The sequence below is a fragment of the Cyprinus carpio genome, chromosome B23 (genome assembly GCF_018340385.1).
Source record: "Cyprinus carpio isolate SPL01 chromosome B23, ASM1834038v1, whole genome shotgun sequence".
Taxonomy (NCBI): domain Eukaryota; kingdom Metazoa; phylum Chordata; class Actinopteri; order Cypriniformes; family Cyprinidae; genus Cyprinus; species Cyprinus carpio.
The window spans coordinates 17,256,809-17,279,438 of NC_056619.1; the positions used below are offsets into that span (position 1 = coordinate 17,256,809).

Genomic DNA, 22,630 nt, shown 5'->3' on the forward strand with positions numbered 1-22,630 from the left:
AAGGTGGTTCTTCCCTAAAGTGGGAATCAGTGAGAAGCGGAATGGCTCGTGGGAGAAGGGCTCTGTACACTTAGACACACTTCTTCTTCAAGTCCAGACAGGAACCACTTAAAGCTGGCTAGAATATAAGCCATTAACCATCAAGAAAAACTCATAAGAGAAAGTGAAAATTAATAAAATGTTTATCATTTAGAGAAAGTAATAAGTTAAAGTTGGATTTAATAAAATGAATCTGTTTTTATTATTATTATTATTATTTGTATTTTTTGTTTATGACATTCTTAAATAATAAGCATAAGATTAACAACTGACAGTTCTCATTTTAACATTTAGCATTACCTTAACAGACAGAATCCAATATTTATAATTTGTTTTTTCATTAAAAAAGAAACTACAAATTGACCTTTCTAATTTTATTAAATTTATATAATAATTTTACATAATATTCTAAAATAATAAGTTTAAGATTAACAACAGACAGTAATAAATGTTAACATTTAGCAATACCATAACTTAACCATAAAACTTTATTGACCTTTCTAATTTGTTTGTTTGTTTGGTTTTTTTTTTTTTTTTTTACAAAAAAGGAACTACAAAATTAGATTATTATGAGATTATAATATTTAACAACATTTAAAATGTAAAAAACATAATATATATATATATATATATATTATGAGATTATAATATTTAATTTAAAATGTAAAAAACATAATATATATATATTTATTTATTGTGATATTTTTATAATTTGAATTGCACCTTGAATACATCTGTCTCATGATGAGTCATTCACCAAACACATTCAAAGTGGCTATTGCAGTCTATTATTATACTATTCTAGTGTAACTCATTTGGTTTGTTAAGAGATGTTTTCATCAAGGGAATGATTGCCTAGCTTTTCAGAGAGAACAAATAGATGTACTGAGGTAAGTGCCTACAGTACAAACAAAACCCGCTTATTACTACAGGAGTACGAAGAGACAAACAGACGAGAGCACTGAGAGACCAGCCAAACAAGAATGTATCCTCTCATATGAAAAAAATCACAGACATTCTGCTGCATAACGCAAAAATATAACAAATAACGCACTCGAACGCATCCCTTTAAGTACATAACATTAAAGCACTGTGAAACTGACAGATATCCTATAAGGACACCACTGATTCACTTTACATTAGCGTTCATTAATCTCTCACCCCATTCCTCTACCTCTCCACCTCCTTTTATACTCTCTGAGCTATTCTTCCTCGAGTTTCTATCATTTTCTTCCCATTGTTATAAATCGCCCATGTTTGGCTGAGGGCCACCTTGACTGGTAAGATGATCCGTTCTTATCCATCTGTAATCTATGTGAATGTTCCTGGCTGCAGGGCACACCCGAGACTTTGATGGATGGTAGGATGGTGTGAAGTGCTCAGGGTAAATCGGAAAAGGGGATGTAGCCTAGAAAGAGAGAAATAAGGGGGGCAAGCTAATGATCTACTGCGCCTTTTATCCATATCCTCATTGGCAATACCAGCATAAAGACACACTGCCCTGTTACTTAAGAGTTCAAGCATTTGATCCTTAATCAGTCTCGAGCGTCTTTGCCCTGACCCTCTGAATAATGCGGTTCTCTTTAAACTGCCCCTGTGCCCTGAAAGTGCAATAGCCATCCTAGTTGTGTCCTCCACCACAAAAGAAGCACGTGGAACATGGCCACTACCTTGTTTTATTCACCTCCCCAGCAGCAGTTTCCCATCTATCCTCTCACAAACTATCTATAACCTTCCTCAAACCCCCCCCCCTCCCCCCTTCCCCATTAAAGGTCTGGGGTGCACGCCCAGGAAACACAATGGCTGTCCTGTCTATCTTACCCGCATTCTCAAAGCCTCCTGCCCTCAGGTATGAAATCCTATCACTCAGCACAAATGGCTGGATTAGGCCAAATTCATCTGCGGAGGGAGAGGAGAAAGAGGGCTGGGAGATTCCTGCACAGATAACAGGGAGGAACATGGGTAAGATGATCCGCTTCTGCCCGTTTTATTAGCAGTTCCTGGAGGCCACTGTTTCTTTAAAAAGGGAAGAAAAAAAAATGCAGAATAGGTCTCAGTAAGTCACAGGACATGAATAATGGAGGAGGGTTTGCTCAGCAAAGGAAAGGTTCATATCTGTGGAGTGCTTGTGTGTTTTTAGTGGCATGATAAACGAGTGTATCTTCCGCTCTTTTCATGTACCATTAGCACCACTGGTCCAATCACTTTAAGTGCTCTGAGCTCTTCGAACGTGACGTTATTGGTGTATGTTCACAGGAGGCTGATTGTTCTCAACATTGTCCTCAACTTCTAGGGTACTGCTAGGTGCTTGTTTACTGCTCCAAGTTAAAAGAGTCCCTTTTTTCTTATCACCCACTGAGCAAAAATCTTCAGTCACTGAGAACAATAATTATACACTTTTCCTTAGTAAGCTGGAAAATTTGAACTTGGTTACATACTGTTCAGAAGGTTTATTTTTTACTTTTTTGATAGCATCTTATGCTCTCTAAGGCTGCATTTATTTGATCAAAAATACAATGAATTCAAATGTTTGCCTTCATCACTTTTCTTTTGTTTTCTTTGATGCATAGAAAGTTCAGATGAACGGCAATTTTCCAAAATGTTCAAGGAATCATTGGTTACATTAGAACAGTGATTCTCAACCAGGGGCCAGGGCCCACTAGGGGGCCTCAGCAAACTTCCAAGGGGGGTGTAGGATGACTGATTTGAAATAAGACATAACAAGCGATAAAATAAATTAAAACAGCTGTTTATTTTCTTTTAAAACCAGAGTTCCCATTGTCTTGGAAAACCTGGATATACTGTTTGAGGAAGTCTAATTTTAAAAGTGTGATTTCTAGACCTGACAGGTCATGTAAATGAACAAAACTGAGTAAAAAATGTAAAAGTAATGTAAAGAGTAAGTAATAATAATGAGTAAAAATTCTAAAACAAATATGTATTTTACTAGTTATGCCAAGCTCTTAAAAATTATTTTGGGTAGAAATTGTGAGTAAAATTTATGAATAAAATAAAATTAATCCTTTTCCAGTTAATTACAGACTGGAAGAATAATTTATATTAAGGGTAAAAAATAGTGAGAACCCTGAAGAATATAAAAACTCCTAAAACTTCTGTAATCCTGAAATGTAATTATTTTCATTTAAAATATATTTAGTTTATTTTAGTTTAGTTATTATCTTAGTGTTTTTCAATTTAATTTAGTTAAACTAGGAGTAGATTAAAATAATAGATTAAAATTCTGAAAACAAAACTAGGGCTACAAAGTCTGGGGGTGTGGGGGGCCTTGGAGTCAAAAAGGTTAAGAAACACTGAATTAGAAACATCTTTAATGTCACTTTTGACCAATTTTAATTTTAATAAAAGTGTTTTTTTCTTAAAAAAAAACTTTTGAACGGTAAAAAGTATATTCCAAAATGACCACAAAGCACCATAAAAGAACCATAAAATGGTTGTACATTCTTCTGAAACCAAACAATAGCTTTGTGTGAGAGAAAGGCCAATTTAGGCACTAAAAATCTTCTTATGAGAGTTCTAGAAACTAGCAATATCTGACTTGTAAACAAAGTCTTTTTAAAGTACTGTTTGATCTGGTCCACAAAACCAGTCTAAATCATTCAATCACAAATGAATGACACAGACAGATCAATCTGTCGTCCACTCACAACCGGAAGTGTTTAAAAGCTCACTACATTAAAGAAAAAGATTGTTCAGAATATAGCACTTGGGCTATTTGTTTACTTTTATGGTTCTTTTGGGTCATTTTTAAAGCTTGTAATCTCTTGTAACAGCATGAAGACGAGTAAATGTTTTCATCTTTTGGTGAAATAATCCTTTAAAACCGAGAAGCAGACACTGAGAAATACAGAGATGAGAGTGAAAGAGAGCAAGAGAAAAAACAAGCAGGGAACTGGGTTAGTCTGAAAACATATTCTCTTTGAACGTAAAGGTCCCAAAGGTGGCGTGTAAAAGAGACGTCAGAGGAAAACAGAAAGAGGGGAATCCTGAACTGCTTCTATGAATCTCACACTTCAACGCCACTCTCCCTGAATACTGTCACCTAATATAACTGACTGCAGAATAGTTCAATTCTCAGAAGGAAGTGTGTTCATTTAACATTCATCTAGCTCTGAGAACCAGCTATTAATAAGTCATCCTTGGGCTACTTGTCTTCATCTCGAAAATACATCCACAGCTCCAGGAGGGTCTAATTCCCATTTAACCTTGATGTACTCTATGGTTTTTCTTATCTCCTTCTTTTACACACACACACACACACACACACACACACACACACACACACACACACACACACACACACACACACACACACACACACATACATACATACAAACATAATCACACACCTGTAACACATGCTTACATCCAAAAAATGTGTACTGGCAGTCTCCTTGTATAAAGACTACGGCTGACCTTGCAGTCCAGCTGAATGTGAGAGGAGGAGGGAGAACTGGGCATAAGGTAAGAGAAGGAGAAAGGCTGACTACTGACGCAGCACCATATTGTGTCCTCTCCTTTAACCTCTTCCACTTTGTTGTTTCCTTCTCTCTCATTTTTACAGTTTTTCCTCTCCTCTTTTTCACTATTTTGTATCCAGTCCTCCTCTATGTTGCAGTTGTTTCCTCCTTTTACAGTTTTGTTTCTCTTTGTTTCTTTTGTTTTTTTTTTTTTCTTTTTTGTTTCTGTTCTCTTCTTTTTAGTTAAGTTTCCTCCCCATATCTCTTTTTTATAGTTTTGTTTCCTCATGCTTGTTTTTTCCATTTTTGTGTACTTTTTTTTTTAGTTTTGTTTCCTTCTCTCCTTTTAGTCTTGTTTCCTCCTCTCCTGTTCTTTTTACTGTTTTGTTTCCTCCTTTTCTCTCCTTTTTACAGTTTTTATTCCTCTCCTCTCCTCTATAGTTTTGTGTCATCCTCTTCTCTCCTTTTTATATTTTTGTTCCATTCTCTTCTCTTTACAGTTTTGTTTCCTCCTCTTTAGATTTGTTTCCCCTTCTTCTCTCCTTTTTGCAGTTTTTCTTCCTCTTTTCTTTTGTAGTTTTGTTTCCTCCTCTCCTTTGTACATTTTGTGTCATTCATTAACTGTCCTTTACTGTTTTTGATTGACTGAATGAATCAGTAAATGATCATTTTTACTCCTCTAGGCCTAATATTTCTGTTCATACCTCTCCTCCCCTCATTTTTAGTTTTCCCCATTCCCCCTTTTCACATTTGTCTTTTTCTCCTTCACTGTCATTAACTTTCCTCTCAGTTTTATTTTTTCTTCCTCTGTTTTTCCACTGTTTTGTTTCCTCCTCTCCTCCACTACCTTGTTTGCAGAAGCAAAGGTGAGTGTGACAGAGAGCTCCATGGAGGTGCAAAAGTGTAAGTTTGCTGATGCCGCTTCTTTCATTGTTATTGTGCTGCATTTTTTAATGAGTCAACTGCCCCCTCTCTGCCACACAAAGGCCTGATTGAATGTGGCATCCCATTATCATGTAAAAGAGCCTGGCTTCATCTTTGAGCTGCTGACTGACAGCTGATATCATCTGAGTAATTGCACTGGATACACACACACACTCACTCACAGTTTGGAGGAGCTCACAGGGGATGAGAGATTTGGAATTTTCTGGAGCTGGTGAGAGTGAGTATGGAGGAAGAGTCCAGGAAGAGTCTTCTGGGATGAGAGCTGTGTTTTGTGCACTGTTAGACTGTGTTTTAGACTATTACACAACACTGCGCAAGAATCCTCTGCACGCGCACACACACATACACTCAGGTGGGCGGTTGAACAGAAAGGCTAAGCAAGGTTACATGTGGTGTGAGCCAGAAGAGGAGGGAAGCAACTGCAGACACTAAACTCAACAGAGCGCAACGTACAAGAGTTTGTGAAGCTACTTTAAAGTTGGAGGAGCTTGAAGCATGACAAGCTTTAAAGATCAACAACAGTATTGAAAAAGACACAACAAAAACTACTATACTAAAGCTCTTTTAGGGAACGACAATATATTTTCAAATTTAATTATATAAATAACATATGTTGTATGTGATAATTATAAATATGCTACTGTTTAAAAGTTTGAGGTCAGTAATACTTTTTAAAGGGGTCATATGATGCTGCTAAAAAGGACATTATTTTGTGTATTTGGTGTAATGAAATGTGTTTATGCGGTGTAAGGTTAAAAACATTTTTTTCAACATACTGTATATTAATGTTTCTCCTCTATGACCCGCCTTCTGAAATGCATCGATTTTTACAAGGCTCATCACTCTGAAAAGCGAGGTTCGCTGTGATAGGCGTGTGATTGAAATGTTACGTCTTTTAACATATTGTGATGCCTTGTCCGGCCGGAGCCCATTATAAACGTGATATAAACATGATTTCTAGTCGTGTCTTCGTTTGGAAGGCAAAGACAAAGTAGTTTCACTTTCTCAGCGAAACAGTGTCACACACTATGGCCTTGAATGAGCAGAGGCCGGAGGCCTAGAGTGAGCTGCGGTCTAGAGTGAGCAGCGGCCGGCTTCAATGAGCAGAGGTGGGCAGATTCTATGAAGGAGCGTACCTTGTGCGTGCGGCAAACACATGTGATGACCCCGGGCTGGACTCCGCTTCATCCACGGTGAAAGCCCATTCTGCAATCCACAGTGCACAATTGATGTATTTCCTCAGCGACCAGCACGGATCAGCCCCAGGCATGACGAAGCAGATATTGTCCTCTTTTGGAAAGCCAAACAAAGTAGTTTCGCTTTCAGAGTGAAACACACAGCGTCTATACGACATGGCGGTGGCGGCAACAGCAATACTACAACGAGAATAAAAGGAATGCCTTCTTTCTTTGCTTGAACATTTGTGCAACTTTATGCAAATCTTCCCACATACTGACGTAGATATGTGGGGGCGTGTTAGAACGAGCCGTTTCAGGGGGACGTGGATGAGTCTCAACTTTTATAAAGAATATCTCCTTGGATTTGAGACTTTAGTCTTTGCAACTTTACAGATCTTCTTTATTCACCAAGAGATTGTAACACTCCAAAGAGAAAGGAAAATCTGAAATCGCATCATATGACCCCTTTAATGTTTTTGTAACAAAAATCAGCATTTAAAGTTTTTAATCCAACATACAGTAAAAACTGTAATATTGTAAAATATTATTCAAAATAAATATTTTCTACTGTTTTAAAATGTAATTTATTATTGTGATGGCAAAGCTGAATTTCTAGCATCATTACTCCAGTCTTTAATGTCACATGATCCTACAGAATCATTCTAATATGCTGATTTGCTGCTCAAGTAACTTTTCTAATGTTGAAAACAGCTGCTTAATATTTATATTATTTTCTTTAATGTCACATGATCCTACAGAATCATTCTAATTCAAAAGAACATAATTAATTTAAAATAGCCTAGATTCTTTGTCTAATATGCTGATTTGCTGCTCAAGTAACTTTTCTAATGTTGAAAACAGCTGCTTAATATTTTCTTAAAAAAAAAAAATAACTACATAATGTTGTAAAATAACAACTATATATATATATATATATATATATATATATATATTTCTTAAAAAGCTGTCTGCACAAGAACTGTATGAATCAGTGAATATTTTTTTGAATCAGTTCATTTAAATGAATCAAACCAGTTCACTAAAATAATCATACTTTCCAATGTGTGCACACATAATTGTGTTTGATTGGATTAGTTTATTTAGCTGTAAAAGGCAATGTAGTATTCTGTAACACTATAGCACTGGAAAATAAGTTGTTACTGAGAAAAGATAAACTATTTTGAATACAGTACATCTGTGCTACTGTCACACTACTGAGCAATGTTGTTACATCTCACACACACAACCAGGTTGGTGCATCATCTCTGCAGCACCGTTTACGGCCTGCTTTTGTATCTAGAGCGATTCTTCCCCCTTCACTCTTTTCTTTCAAACTCTTTTACTTCCTCCTTCCTGCATCACTGAACACCCCTCCTCTCTCTCTCTGCAGTAAATGATGATTGAGCAAAACAGCACACTGGAGGAGAGCTGCAGAAAAGATGGTTATCTGGCCTTCATGTGCCGTGCATCCCAAATCAACCACTTCTCTCCTCTCTGTATTTTTTGCTTCCGTGGCTTTGGGGATAAACTGGCAGACAGTGGCGGTGTGCAGCAAGTGACACAGTGTATACATTAACCCCAATCTCCAGCTTACCCAGGAGAGACGGGTGAGAGAATGAGAGATGGAGAAAGAAAGGGAGCCACGTGGAAAATTTCCAATGATGGGCTGCCCCTGAGGATCCATGTGCACCTGTAGGTACATTTTCAACGCTTCAGTGACTCTGACGTTTCTACTCATAGCCCAGAAGCTGCGTTGAGGGTAGGGAGAGGAGGAGCAAAAGAGGAAACACTGAATGAAAGAAAAGGACTGCAGTGTTGTTACAATTCCACTCCACTACGAAAGACATATGGCATCGGAGCTGTCACTTCACTACTGCTGTAAACGTCTTCTGTGGAGGTTTGAAGGGGACTCTGGGACTGAAAGTGGCCTAATGTCTCATATGTCATCTGGTGTTACTGCTGGAGGAGTTAGTCTCATTTTTATTGGGGGGAAAAGCTGTTTACAGATGAAAGGTTTTGCATAGCTCATCAGGCATTAAGATGACGCATTTAGATAAGCCTGCAACTGCGACGTATGGAGACTCCTTGCCGTCTCGGATGAATAATTCATGTTGCTGTGGTCACAATTGCTATAAAGTTAATATATGCCTGTATTTCTTTGCTCCTTCTTCTTCATTGACTGACTACTATTCCTTAATGTGAGATTAAAAGGTGATTATTAAATGGATAATGCACCCAACCTGTATGACTTTCTTCTTTTGTGTTTATCAAAATAAATAAGTACAAATAAAAACATAAAAACAGATATTAAATAAACACAAAAACAAATCCAAATAAATACATGAAATAAATACTTAAATTCAAACATATGTAAAAAGTAAACACAAAAATAAAATAAACACAAAAATAAATAAATACATAAAAATAAACAAAAACAAAAACAACAAGCATAATGAAATAAATTAATTTGTTCATTCATTCCTTCATTCATTCATTCTGCCATCATTTACATTTAAAACAAAAGTCAATGGGTTACAAAATAAAAAATAAAAAAAATAAAAAAATCATAAAAGTTCTAAATAAAATGAGGGTGTAAATTATGACAATTTTTTATTTTATTTTTGGATGAACTATTCCTTTAAGAGCTCTCCTCCTCTCCAAAAATAAAAATAAAGACAAATAAAGACATAAAAATAATACAAATAAAAACATGAAATAAATACTTTTAAAAAATACATTAATACAAAAAAATTAAATATATACAGAAATAAAAAATTCAAATAAATAAATACATAAAAATAAAAAAACAAAGACAAACATAAATCAATCAATCAATCATTCATTCATTCTGCCATCATTTACATTTAAAATGAAAGTCAGTGGGTTATACAAGTCATACATGTTTGAAATTAAATGAGGGTGAGTAAATGATGACAAAAAATGATGACACCCACTTTTGGGTGAACTATCTCTTTAAAAGCTCTTCTAGTCGTGTCAAACATACAGAGCAAAGAAAACCGTGTTCACTGTTTCTCCTGCTCTCCTCTCTCTCCCCTCTGCCCATACTCAGATAGCTATGAAAACAACAACTCTGTACAACTCATGTGGATTAAGAGGATGCCGCCACATGTTTTTCATGGAGGAGAGGATATTAGCCAGCACTCCAAACTTACAGCAGTGAGAAGGCGGCATCACTTATATCAACTCAATTCTAGGTCTTTACGCAGATCTTGATCTGGTGCGTGTTCCACCTGCACCATGAAGGACACTGAGGACAAAGTCATTCATTGAAATCTCAAGCTTGTGTGCCGCGCAGTGATGTCGATTCAATCACGCGGGCCATTAAATTGATCTGTATGTGTGATCAGTCTAGCGTGGGGCAGACACAACAGGCAACAGAGTCCATGAAGTCTCCGGTAATTCTCGCCATAATGGCTTCCCACCACAAATGAAAAGATCAGTCCTTTCTTTTAAATCCCTGTGTGTTTGTATCAAACGTTTATATCTATCACTGTTACAGTTGCTTAGAGATCGCCTCCATCCCAATCAATTGACCTGTCTAAAGGGCCAGTTTATCTGCTACAAATATCCTTGAAGTAATTCCCTTCTCAGCCAGGGTGGAACAAACTGAATAATGAATATTGATGTGTACTGTACCTCTGGCCACCACTGACATATGTGGGCAGCATGGCCGATGATCCACAATAATGCCACACTTCATCCATGTTGTGAACAACTAGGCACAGGAGCGGAAACAAAAGGAGTGCTCTCTCGCCCAATCAATGTTTTCCCCTGGTCTTCCTCATTCTGCATAAGGATCAATGATAAGGAACTGGTTTCTTTTTGTCCTTGATATAGTATAAAACAAATCAAAAAAATCACTAAAAAATCATTGACTTAAAGGGATAGTTCACTCAAAAATTACAATTCTGTAATTAATTACCCCCCCTCATGTTATTTAAAACCTGTAAGACCTTCGTTCATCTTCGAACACAAATTAAGAAATTTTTGATGAAATTCACTTTCCGAACCTGCATAGACAGCAGTGCAACGGACACATTCAAGGCCCAGAAAGGTAGTGAGGATATCCTTAAAATAGTCCATGTGACATCAGTGGTTCAAACGTAATATTTTGAAGCTACGAGAATACTTTTTGTGTGCAAAGAAAACAAAAATAATGACTTCATTCAACAATTTCTTCACTTCTGTGTCAGTCTTCAACGCACGTTTATGACAGTACCACGGCGTAGGTTGCATGGCTATGCAGGGTCAGAAAGCTCTCGGATTTCATCAAAAAAAATCTTAATTTAACCTCAACTTAACAAAGGTCTTACAGGTTTGGAATGACACGAGGATGATTAATTAATGACAGAATTTTCATTTTTGGCCTTAACTATCCCTTTAATGACTTACATAGACTTCTTTATTGAGAAAACAAAAATCTCTGAATTCTAAAAAAAAATGTATATTTTGTGGTGTCAAAAATATATTTAGTAGTAGAAAAAGTTATTCTTTAAAAAGTGTGAAATTTGCGGTCCACCTAAAGTCTGTCAGAACACACCACTATGGCATAACCGGAATTTATTATGTGGCAACAAACCATTCAATCAACCATCTTGGTCATCCCTTGGGGTGCATACATTAGGTGATATATATGATACTAAAGGTCTTTGCTCCATTCAAGATTTACAGTAAGAACACGCTTTTCTCTTCCTGTGTCCTCTTATTTTGTTTACTTTCAGCTAAGATCAGCCTTAAAAATGTATGGAGTTCCATGGAATTCTCCTCTCCCCGCACATCCCATGTTACAATGGATTGCACTATTATATAGTACACTGATTCAGCATAGCGCTAAGGCTTTACCAATTGAATCCATATGGAACAGGGAGTTGGGGAGTTTAAATATAAATAATCTCTCGGACCAGGGTCAACAACTAGGCAATCATTGTTGTGAAACACCTGCCGAACATGTTTCTGTGATTTTATGTACTGTCTTACCATTGTGAGTTTTTTTAAAAAAAAATTTCATATAGTCGCATATGATTTTGGATATGTCTGTAACACCCCCCCCCCCCCCCCCTTCATTTGGAAAACAATAAAAAAGTGTGAAATTTGAGAATAAAAAAAAATCACACATTTTATTATCTCTTGCTATTTTATCACATTTTATTATTACTTCTTATTTTATCACATTTTATTATCACTTTTTAAAAAACAAAATCATGTGGAAAGAAAACTGTTCAAACAGGAAATAATATGGTTCAGGCCAAATTAATTTCCCCATATATTTTTTTTTTATGTTTTTGAAAGGAAATTCATGTGCATTTATTTACATAAAACAGTAATACTTTGAAATGCTTTTACAAATTTAACAAAAACTGTTTTTTTATTTGAATATAGTTTAAAAAGTAATTTATTATTGTGTCATTACTCCAGTTTTTAGTGTCACATGATCCTCCAGAAATCATGTTTGGTGCTAATTTGGTGCTCTAGAAACATTTTGTATTATTATCAAACTTGAAAACAGCTATGCTGCTTCATATTTGTGTGGGAACAGTGATATTTTTTTACAGTGATGATATTTTTAGATTGTTTTTTGTAACAAGTATCATGTTTAACACTGAATATAGTATTAATAAAGAAAAAACGTTACTAACCTCTTAAATAGTAGTATGTATAATAACTTGTGTACGCATGCATTCAAAGTGTAAGAGAAATATTTTTACTTTTTACTTGCATTTTAAGTCATTAAATAAAAATGTTTTTGGGGGGGAGCAGAAATGTTTTCAAAAATGTATGAAGCCAATGAGTTTTCCACGTTTTAAACTAGATTTTGAAAATGCTTGTTCTGTTCATTTTTTCAGACATCCTTATTTGTCACTGACCCATAAATAATTCTCTCTTCTTTTTTCCCCATCCTCATCTCTTTTATCTCAGTCCTCAGTGTTGATTTTGGTTTCTCTTTATCTGTCTCCTCCTCAGCCTGTCTCCCATCGCTGCTATTTAAGGCTACATCCTGTCTCTTGGTAGCAAAGGACATGCACATATAATTTAATGCACCTTGGAGGTCTCCCCAGCTTGCTGGCTGGACTGTGGTGCATGGTGTCAGAATGTGAGATGCGCATTTTCCTCTGGAGTGTGAGTGAAGAGCCGGGTGAGGAGGGGAAAAATGGTGGTGGAGCTCAGAGCAGCCCGTTGAGTCGGCTGGGAAAGAGGGGGAGAGAGACAGATGGGAGAACGGCTGCATGTAATGGAATGCAGCTCCGCAGTGCTGTCTGCTCACTGTGGGGCACTAGGAGGGACCGATATGATGCTTCTTCGAAATGGATTTCGAATCATGAGAGCCCTCAGCCTTGTCTTTTGTCCCCGCTTCTTATGTGCGTTTTCACCCCCTCTCTCTGTCTGATTTTCCCCCTCCCTTCATACTTGCCTCCATGTCTGTGACTGCGGCAATGCAGGGCAGTCAACTGGAAAATCCACTGATTGTTTCTGACAAAAATAGAGGGGGGTGACAGAAAAGATAGATGGCAAAAGAAATTAAAAAAAGAGAGAAATTGGATGGCGAGAAAGAGAATGAATGGCACATCAATAGAAGGGAGAAGGGATTTGAAAAGGAGCAGTTTTAGAGGTCACTGGTTTGGAGCTGCTGGTGGCGAACAGGACGTCACACATCTATTTTTCCAAGTGCCGGCAGTGGTGGTCCTGGCTCACTTGGGGGTCTAGGCAAAATAAGACATGACTAAAGGAAAAATAAATACTTTTAAACAGCTTCAAAGCTTGTTTGTGCAACTAAAAAATGGGAAAGTTCAGTTTAGTTTAGTTTATAAGTAGAATATCCAAACAAAACATATATGAAATAAATTACTATGCATTTATATATAGGGTATATATATTACAAATACTTCAATAAAATAAAATAAAATAAAATAAAAAATGAATTAATAATAAATTAATAAATATATATCATTTAATTGTATATAAATTTTGTGTGTGTGTGTGTGTGTGTGTGTATATATATATATATATATACACGTGTACACACACACACACACACACACACAATATTACACACACAATATTTCATATTTATTCTATTTTATATTTTTAATAATATTATTGTATTTTAATAATATTTATAACAATAATAATCATTTCTTAGTATTTTAATTATTTAATTTAACTTTAATATTTAATACTTTACAGGTTGACACAAACAATGATGACACTGGTACATTCTTTTAATAGTTAAGTTTAATAGTTTCCTACTAAATATAACCTAATATCAAATACATTTCAATGCATTTATATATAATCTATTAATTATTCCTAATATTCAATAATATTCGTAAATAGACCTATAAAAAACAAATCTCTGAATACATATTTTGTGGGGTATAGGTAGGTAGTATAATGTATAGGTCAGAGAATTATCATTAAAAAGTGTGAAATTTGTGAATAGATAAAAAATGTTTTTTAATAAATACTGTAAATATGATAATGAATTATTATTATTATTATTACCATTATTATTATTATTAAATCATATATTTTATTTTTATTGTATTTTATATTTTTCAATATTTATTAATACCATTTGGAGCATTTTCAGGTTAAAGCAAATTATCTGTATAGGAGAAAATAACTTTTTGGGAAAATTCGTGAATTTCACAGATTTCCTGCAGAGTGACATACTGTAGGTCAGAGGCACCTGAGTGCTGGCATGTTTGATGAGATCTGATAAAACGCCACCATGGGTTCACTGCACCTGCCAAACGCTGAATCAGCATCACACAGCACTTCCTCTTCATCTGCTTCTTAATATTTAATAAGCCAGTACTCTTTTAACCAAGATCATACTGGCCAAACCTCCCACTTTCAGATAATACGGTCTGAATCTGGTCGCCATGATTTTGACAAGTAAGACATGTTCCTGGATCAACATCTTTTGATGATCATGGATCAACATTTATTTTCAAAAAATATAGAATTAACCCACTTCCTACCCACAAACCTAACCCTACCAATAATTTATTCCTAAAATCAGTGGGAAATGATAGCTGATTAACAAGAGTGTAGAAGCACTTAACCCTGATTGTAAGCCTAAAACAGATATTTCCTGAAAAGTTATATCTCTGTTCTGATTGGTTAATTGGAATGTTGTTCCAGGATCAACAAGGATGTTGATCCAGAAACATGTTGTACTTGGTGAAATCACGCTCACCGTCTGAATCTGGTGAGTTGGAAACTGAATGAAATGGGATGAAAGTGGAGCAGGTTTAGGGCTTACATAACATCCTCTAAAGGGTTAAGAAACAAGATGCAGGTTTTGTGCTGAAACCCCACGCGCAAAAGTGGTGTGTCTTCGCCCTTGAGTGATCGTCAGCAAGGCAAATGTCTAAATATGTCATTTCGTACCCCGCTTTCCCTTTCCTTCCTCTGTCTCTCTCCCTGTTGCATTAGCCTTTGAGGCTCCACGCTGTGAAGGTCATCCTCCCTGCAGCTATGGGTTACACAGGCGCGCACACACAAGCAGAATTGGATACCGTCCTTGAGGGGAGGTCTGCCTAACGCCGTCCACCTCCACCAAGGTGTTAATGTTGGCAAGGCATTGGGGTTCACCCAAGAATATAGAGCATATGACATATGAGGGTCAATGACGTTATGTAAGTTTCTAGAATAAAATAATAATAATACTAATAATATTAATAATAAGATAACTTATTTGTAAATTTGTAAATAAGACTCTTTGTAATTATGCTGGCTTTGAAAAACTTTCATCCCACGTGAAAAAAAAGGTTTCAATATTATAGCTTGTGTGACCATCAAGTAAAAAAAGAAAAGAAAAAGTTGCATACACCTAAAATAAATGTGACTACAGCTCTTAATACAAAAATGTAGAAAGTCATTAAACAAAGTGTTTTAAATGTCTTTGTTAAGGATATATATATATATATATATATATATATATATATATATATATATATATATATATATATATATATATATATATATATACACACACACACACACACACACACACACACACACATAATATATGTGTGTGTACTGTGTATACATGTAAATATTTCTTAAATATATACATGTATTTTATTTGGGATTTATTTTTAATTAGGATGCGATTTATAACAATTAATTGATTTGAAAGTATTAATATATTATATTATATATATTAATGCATTAATATATATTTAATCATTCATGATTGCCAGTATACAACTAAAAAATAATACAAATATAAAAATAAATAAATAAATAAAAAATACAAATGAACTGGACTTCGTGTCACACAAAAAATATAATTACATTTTCCTTTTTTTATAGTTTTTTTTGGGACTTTTACTTTTTTTATAGTTTTTTTTGGTTTTTTTTTTTTTGTAGTTTTTAAACTGCACAAATCAAAAAGATCAGAGTTTTGATTTAGATTTTAATGGGCGATTTCTTATTTTAGTAGTTGACTCTCTGATTTTAGGAGAGTGAACTGACTTTATTGTGTTTTGTTTTGCACAGCACGGAGGTCCTTATGTAAGTGTTCTGAAGTTACGCTCCTAAGTACATAGAGAGTGACAGAAAAGTAAGCCCGAAATAGATGCATTGTGGGAGAACTCCACCATCAAGCACCAAAGAGCAGTATGACTCATGCCAACCCCATTCACGAGTAATACGGTCTATCTCTCTCTCTCGGCTCCGGTCCGTATCAAAAAACACCCTCAGAGCTGCAGCAGCACATCTCAAATGTACTTCACAATCCCCATTTTCTCTTCCTACTCAAGTTCAAAGACACTCATCACCTTTCATCATTTCTCTATATACGAACAATAGGCGATTTGGGCCTCCGGGGAGAGCGGGAGGACGGATGGGCGTGAAGGGTCTTGATTAAATGATTATGCTAGCGGCGGGCCTTGACTGCATTCTGTGATGTGTTGAAGGTGGACAGGGAAGGTTGGTCTAGCACAGGTTCTCTCTGCTGTCCACTGCCTGCTGTGACCTTAATTTGTTCTGTCTCGAGTCAGTACACCCACTGGGCGGCTGATGCACCTTCAGGGAACAAAAGAAGAGCGTAATAGAAGCTAGCATCCTAGCAAGCTGACGTGTGTGTGTTTGTGTGTCCAAAGCCTAAGTAGAAATGACAGAAGAAGAAAAAACAGGGAATGAGGCTTGGGTGGAGGAGGAAGAAAGCAGGATTTATTTCTCACAGCTAATCCACTAATGAAGATATGTAGCAGTCTATGTGCTGTGATTATTGGTGTGCCACAAAGCTGAATCACTCCCATTGCCCAATATAGCAACGCTTATGTGGAGATAGACAACAAAAACACAGGAACGTGGTGGCTGGGACCTTATTTAGTGCCTATTTACCGATGCGCCACTGTATAATATGCTCTTTAATCCAATCCGGTGCCAGTGTAAAGATATTTTGTGCTTAATTCCATGAAAGGCCACGTATATGAGATCAGCACTAGGCGTTTTGCAGAGTGAGGATTGTGAATCCTCCAGCGGCTCTTGCTCTTGTCTTCGCTCTGCAGGGGCTGCTGCTTCATTCCATTTGCTAAGCTAATTTTATGGAAATGGCCCACGTCTTTTTACACAAGCCGCTTTGCTGTTTTTCATCACAGAGTTCTCACAACATGTTTAAAACACTGGCCGCATCTCAATAAGACGACGCAGGAGAGCACAGTTTGAGCTGTAAATGGACCAGTGATGGAGGGCTTTGGAGAGAAACCAAGAAGCCCAGGTCTTATGTGCTTTTCAAGACTATAGTATAAACTGTCTCTGCAGCTCAAGCTGAAGATCGTAAACACTTCAAATTTCATTTAATAGTCGTTTTCGGAACAACTTTTTGAGAACAAATCATTCATTCATTTTGATGAATCGGTAGCGTAAATGGTTAAGTGGCTCCCTTTTACCATACAATACCACATTCACTTGTAGCCACATACTAATGCAATGAAAGGGCCAAAAATTGAATCAGTGAATGAATCTGAAGAAATCTTTTTGGTGAACTGATTCAAAAGAATCACTGAGTCGCTGTCGTGAATAACAAAGAAAACAACAAATCAATGTGTTTATAAAAAAAAAAAAAAAAAAAGAACCATTTAATTAAAAAAATCTATTTTTTTCAGTTCTGATTTTTTTTTTTTTTTTTTTAGATTTCATGAATGACTCACTGAATGACTCACTCTTAATATACAAAAACACACAACATAATAGTGTAATAAAATACCCAATGCAAGAATCAGTGAATGAATCTAAACAAACCTTTTGGTAAACTGATTCAAAAGAATTAATTCATTCAGTGCAGAAAAGAACATAAGCAATGTAAAGAAAAGAAAAAAAGAATCCGATGCTCAGCACTCAAATTAATTGCATTTTCTATGTAATAAAGAAAAAACAGGTTTCATCACTCTGCCTTCATCAGTGTGTCTAATGGGATTAATTAAACAGAAAATGATTGATATTATTTATGTACGGACCATGTTCTTTGTGTGATTCATACTAATGTGGATCTACCTATTAAAAAAAAGCCATCAAACAAGAGAGTGCTGTATAAAAAATGTTTTTTTTTTTTTTTTTTTTTTTAATTAATATTTTTTTTTTTTTTTTTTTTTTGAATTTTTGTTTGTTTTGATTGGCATTTTTCATTAAGACCTTGAGACCAAAGGGAGACTAAACTGTTCATAATTCATGGATACACCCCCGCAAGGAAGCTGAAATATCAGCCAATGTGCTCAGGCATGTCTGTCACCGCCAAAAGTGTAGCTACATTGGAAAGGTTTCCTTACACATCGCTGGACCCGGTTAGCCATGTGGGCCTGGTGCACCATGCTTAATCTCCACAGAGACATGTGCGCACACACACACCAGCGCATTTACCTCCTGGGCAGGGGCAGGTCTGAGCGCAGTCCCTCCATATCCTCTGCCCTTTGCCAGATCGCAAAATGAAGGAGGAGGGGAAGCGGAGAGGAGGTGCAGGTGTGCATACCACAAGCTCCTGACTGGTGCATCACTTTTCTTTTCTTCAAGGAAGCTACCTGCTAGCCAGTGACTCTGTGGCACTCATCCAAACACTGCCGCAAGATCCACATTCACACACAGACACATGTTCTCCCTTTATCTCCTTCTAGCACACACACACACACACACATACACACACACACACACACACACACAGCATTCTGACAGGTCTGAGCCAAGCCTGCATAGTGGGAACTGCCTCCAAAGCCCATTAAAACTCTCAAGCCAATGGATTTACAATAAACATTCAATAATTTGGAGCCTGAATGAACATAAGGTGGCATTTCGGGCACCTAACTAGACAACAGAGGGTCAAGCGAGTCTCCAGGCCAAAACAATCACACCGTGACAGTTTGTTCCCACAAGCTGACAGACTGCTCAACACCTTATAATCAAAAAACAAAAACAAAAAAAAAAAGATGTGCATGATTTTAACTTTAACTGAACCTTCCCCCAGGATGTGTCTATGAGAGAACACTGGACTTTTTAGACATAAGCTACAATGCATTTACATGTAATGTTAATATGAAATCAAAACTAATCATATTTACTTAATACAAGTTTTATTGTGCCTCTAAAACAACTTTTTTGGAAAGGAAGCATTACAGGTGTACATAAACCTTATTTTCCCAGTCCCATGAAACTTATCATATCACACATCATAAAATGTTTAATCTTATTTATATACAACAGGAGGCAACATTATGTCTACATGTCATAATGAACTGAAGTGAATCATATCATTAACAAAGATCCACATAAACACAAAAACACCAACAGATCACACTAAATAAATGCCTTGAACATTTTCTAAACAACATAAAATGCAACTTCAAGAAGTGATAACAAAAATAAGAAACTAAGTTTTTAGATTAAAAAATGTAAATAAAACAGTAAATAAAATAAATTTTAATAAAGAAATGACTGAGTAAAAATAAATAAAATTAAATTAAATTGAAACACGTTAATTTTGCACTTCCCTAATAAATTATAAGGTGGTTCTATTTTTCAACCTTTATACTTTGTTACCTTTTTGTAAACAAGAAATACTGTAAGTACACTGCCTTGTTGAAAATGTATAGTACTATATATATTTATTTACAATATATTACAGTTTGTTATATATAACATGTTTTTAATGAAGCATTTTTAAATGTATTTATTTATTTACTTTGGTATTTTCAAAGCACAAAAAGCATGATTTTCCTGGACAGTCTGCTTCTTTCATGCTCCATGGGGAAAAGAGAAAAACCCTCACATCACACATGTATCAATTGAAATGGGAGTAAATAAAGGCTGACAGGAGTGTGATATTTGGGTGAACTGTCCTCAAGGCATATAGCACAACACATTTATCTAGAGTGACTTACAAAAAGTGCTTCAGTTTCCATGCATGAACCCATCCAGGGTATTAAGAGACTCGATAGTCTTGTCAGTGGGCTTGGAGGAGAGATTTCTCCCTCTCTGCTGCAAGCTATCACATCTCCAGCCCTCCCTCATTTCCCCCTCCACACTCCCAAGCATCGACCTTCCAGAATTTCAAGGAGAATCGATTTTGTTACTCTTTTTCGAAACCTTAACAACAGTGGGAAACAATGAACAGTAATACCATTTATAAACATCTACAGACCTTCTTTCCTTGACTGGCAAACACTGCATTTGCTCTCCTCACACACACACACACACAGACACACACTGAACAGTAATACCATTTATAAACACACACAGACACACACATTTCCCCCTCCCTCAAAAACCCAGAGATATAAGCTTCATAATTCATCCAGCCTTTCAATTTGTCAGGGATTTAAACTATTGATAAATGTGTGCTGTTTGTGGACGGATGTATGTATTTATCATCCACTCTGGTTGGCGTATTTCATAAACTGCCTTATTCAAAGGATGACCTCCTTGGTATTGTATAGTCAGGCATTTATGATTTGTTTGCTCTCTGAGTACTGTCTATACAACAACATAAACCGTAAAGCAAACAAGGATGCTCTGTAACAAAGCCAGCATCCAGTCGACCATGTGCATCACAGCAAACACAGATACCAGGAGCGTGGTTTTATTAGAAAACACACCATGTTACAGGATCCCACAGAGGGCTGGTCGTGTGTTTTAAAGAGCAGCTCTACTGGACACCTGGCACTAACATGCACTATGCTTAAACCATTAGAGAATGCATTCGGGCCAGGAATGAAGTGTAATGCATGTGTGTGTGTGTGTGTGTGTGTGTGTGTGTGTGTGTGTGTGTGTGTGTGTGTGTGTGTGTGTGGATGAAGATACAGTTGGGACCATTTCATTCAGTCTGCTGTGCCTCACACAGCAAGTAATGCATTTCCGCCTCACATAGCTCTTGTTATAGGCAATTCATTAGTGTCTGTTACACCCACTATTGACAGTCTTCTAGCACCCAGCCAGTCTGTATGTCCAGCTAAGAGTGACGGCTGCATTTGATGGGGAGAGGGGGAGGAGGACGGAAATGTAAGTGCTCACATAGTGTGAAGCTCAAGTGCAGTTAACCTGCCATTTGGCGAAAAAATAAACTGACCTCCTATGATGCACGCAGCTGACCTGTCTGGGAGAAAAACACACAAGCTGTTTTAGAGAGTAATGATTTCCCTCCACGTGGCTAATTTATTACGACGTTCACCCATTTCTTCAAACGTTTCCTGGCTTGTTCTGTCAGATATCGGATTTTCTTGATGGTTTTGTGGGGTGAAATCTCGCCAGCTGAGACAAAAACAAAACCATTTGTGGAGAACGCTAACATAAGGTTTGATTAGGTTATAAAACAGGATTAGGTTATAAAAGGGAATGTGCATTGGCTAACCAGCAGTTGCACAGCCAAACCACTAGCAGGTGTTTAGTTTTAATGGGTGTGAAGCTGCACATAAAATCAAACTGAAGAGTATCTGCATGAGGAGGGAAAAACAGCATGGAAAGAACAGTTTGAGTTTCTCCAAAGTGAACCACCTAGGTGTGACAAACTCTGCACGTTTAGCATTACACACTTATGCTGTAGCGTAAATTAAAAATGATCTGCAAAAAATCCCTTAGCAGAACATCCTTTTAGTCAAAACACAAGAGACATATCATAGTGCTTTATGTAAAGATGGGAGAAAGCTATGTGTTAGCATTTCCATTAAATTCCATGGCAGTTCTTGGTAGGCGCATTCAGCCCCAAAAGAACACAACCTGGAAATGATATGAAATTATGGAAGGGAAACAACGGGAGAAAAATGAAGCTGTGACAGCACAGATTAGCTGATGGCACTGCAAGAATGCACACAGCAAAGAAAATAACAGTGGTATTATTGTTTACTAAAACTTAAAATATTAAAAATAATTTTGAGTAATTGAATTAAAGCTAGAGTTAAATAAAAATTAAATATTGGATGAAAAATGTAAACTTGAAATAATACAATTCAATAAAACTCGAAAATTAGAAATTCTGCCGTAAATTTGAATTAATGAAATTAAATTATATTTATTGGTAATTTTATGAAATAAGTTGTTATATAGAAACATATAAAAAAAACTAATAAAAATGACAATAACATAAAATTACGAAAACATAAACAAATCGGAAATTAAAGCTAATTTAAAATAAGAATAAAAACTATAATAAATAAACAATACTAAAGTAACATCGCACAATAAAGCAGAAACAGTCTACTCATATATACATGACTAGGAGAAATCTGAAAAATAAATAGTCCCAAGTTACACTTAAAATGTTACCGGATCATAACTTTTGATCAGATTAAGCAAGTAGGCTACTTTAGATGGGCCATCAGTGGAGAAACATAATGATGTAGTTCCATTATTGGCCAGCAGGGGCAAACTCTCTAAAAATCCAGCCATCTTCTGAACACCTGGATGAAAAGACCACCCTAGACCAGAGCGATTTGTGGTTGGTCTTGCAGATTAATATGCTATTAAGCATTTTAG

General features: G+C 36.2%; 1 protein-coding gene across 2 annotated transcripts in view; it reads right to left on the minus strand.

The window, feature by feature from the left end:
• Positions 1–22,630, minus strand: part of LOC109062030 (zinc finger protein 385A) — a 76,278-nt gene that overhangs the window by 38,925 nt on the left and 14,723 nt on the right. The window lies entirely within an intron of this gene.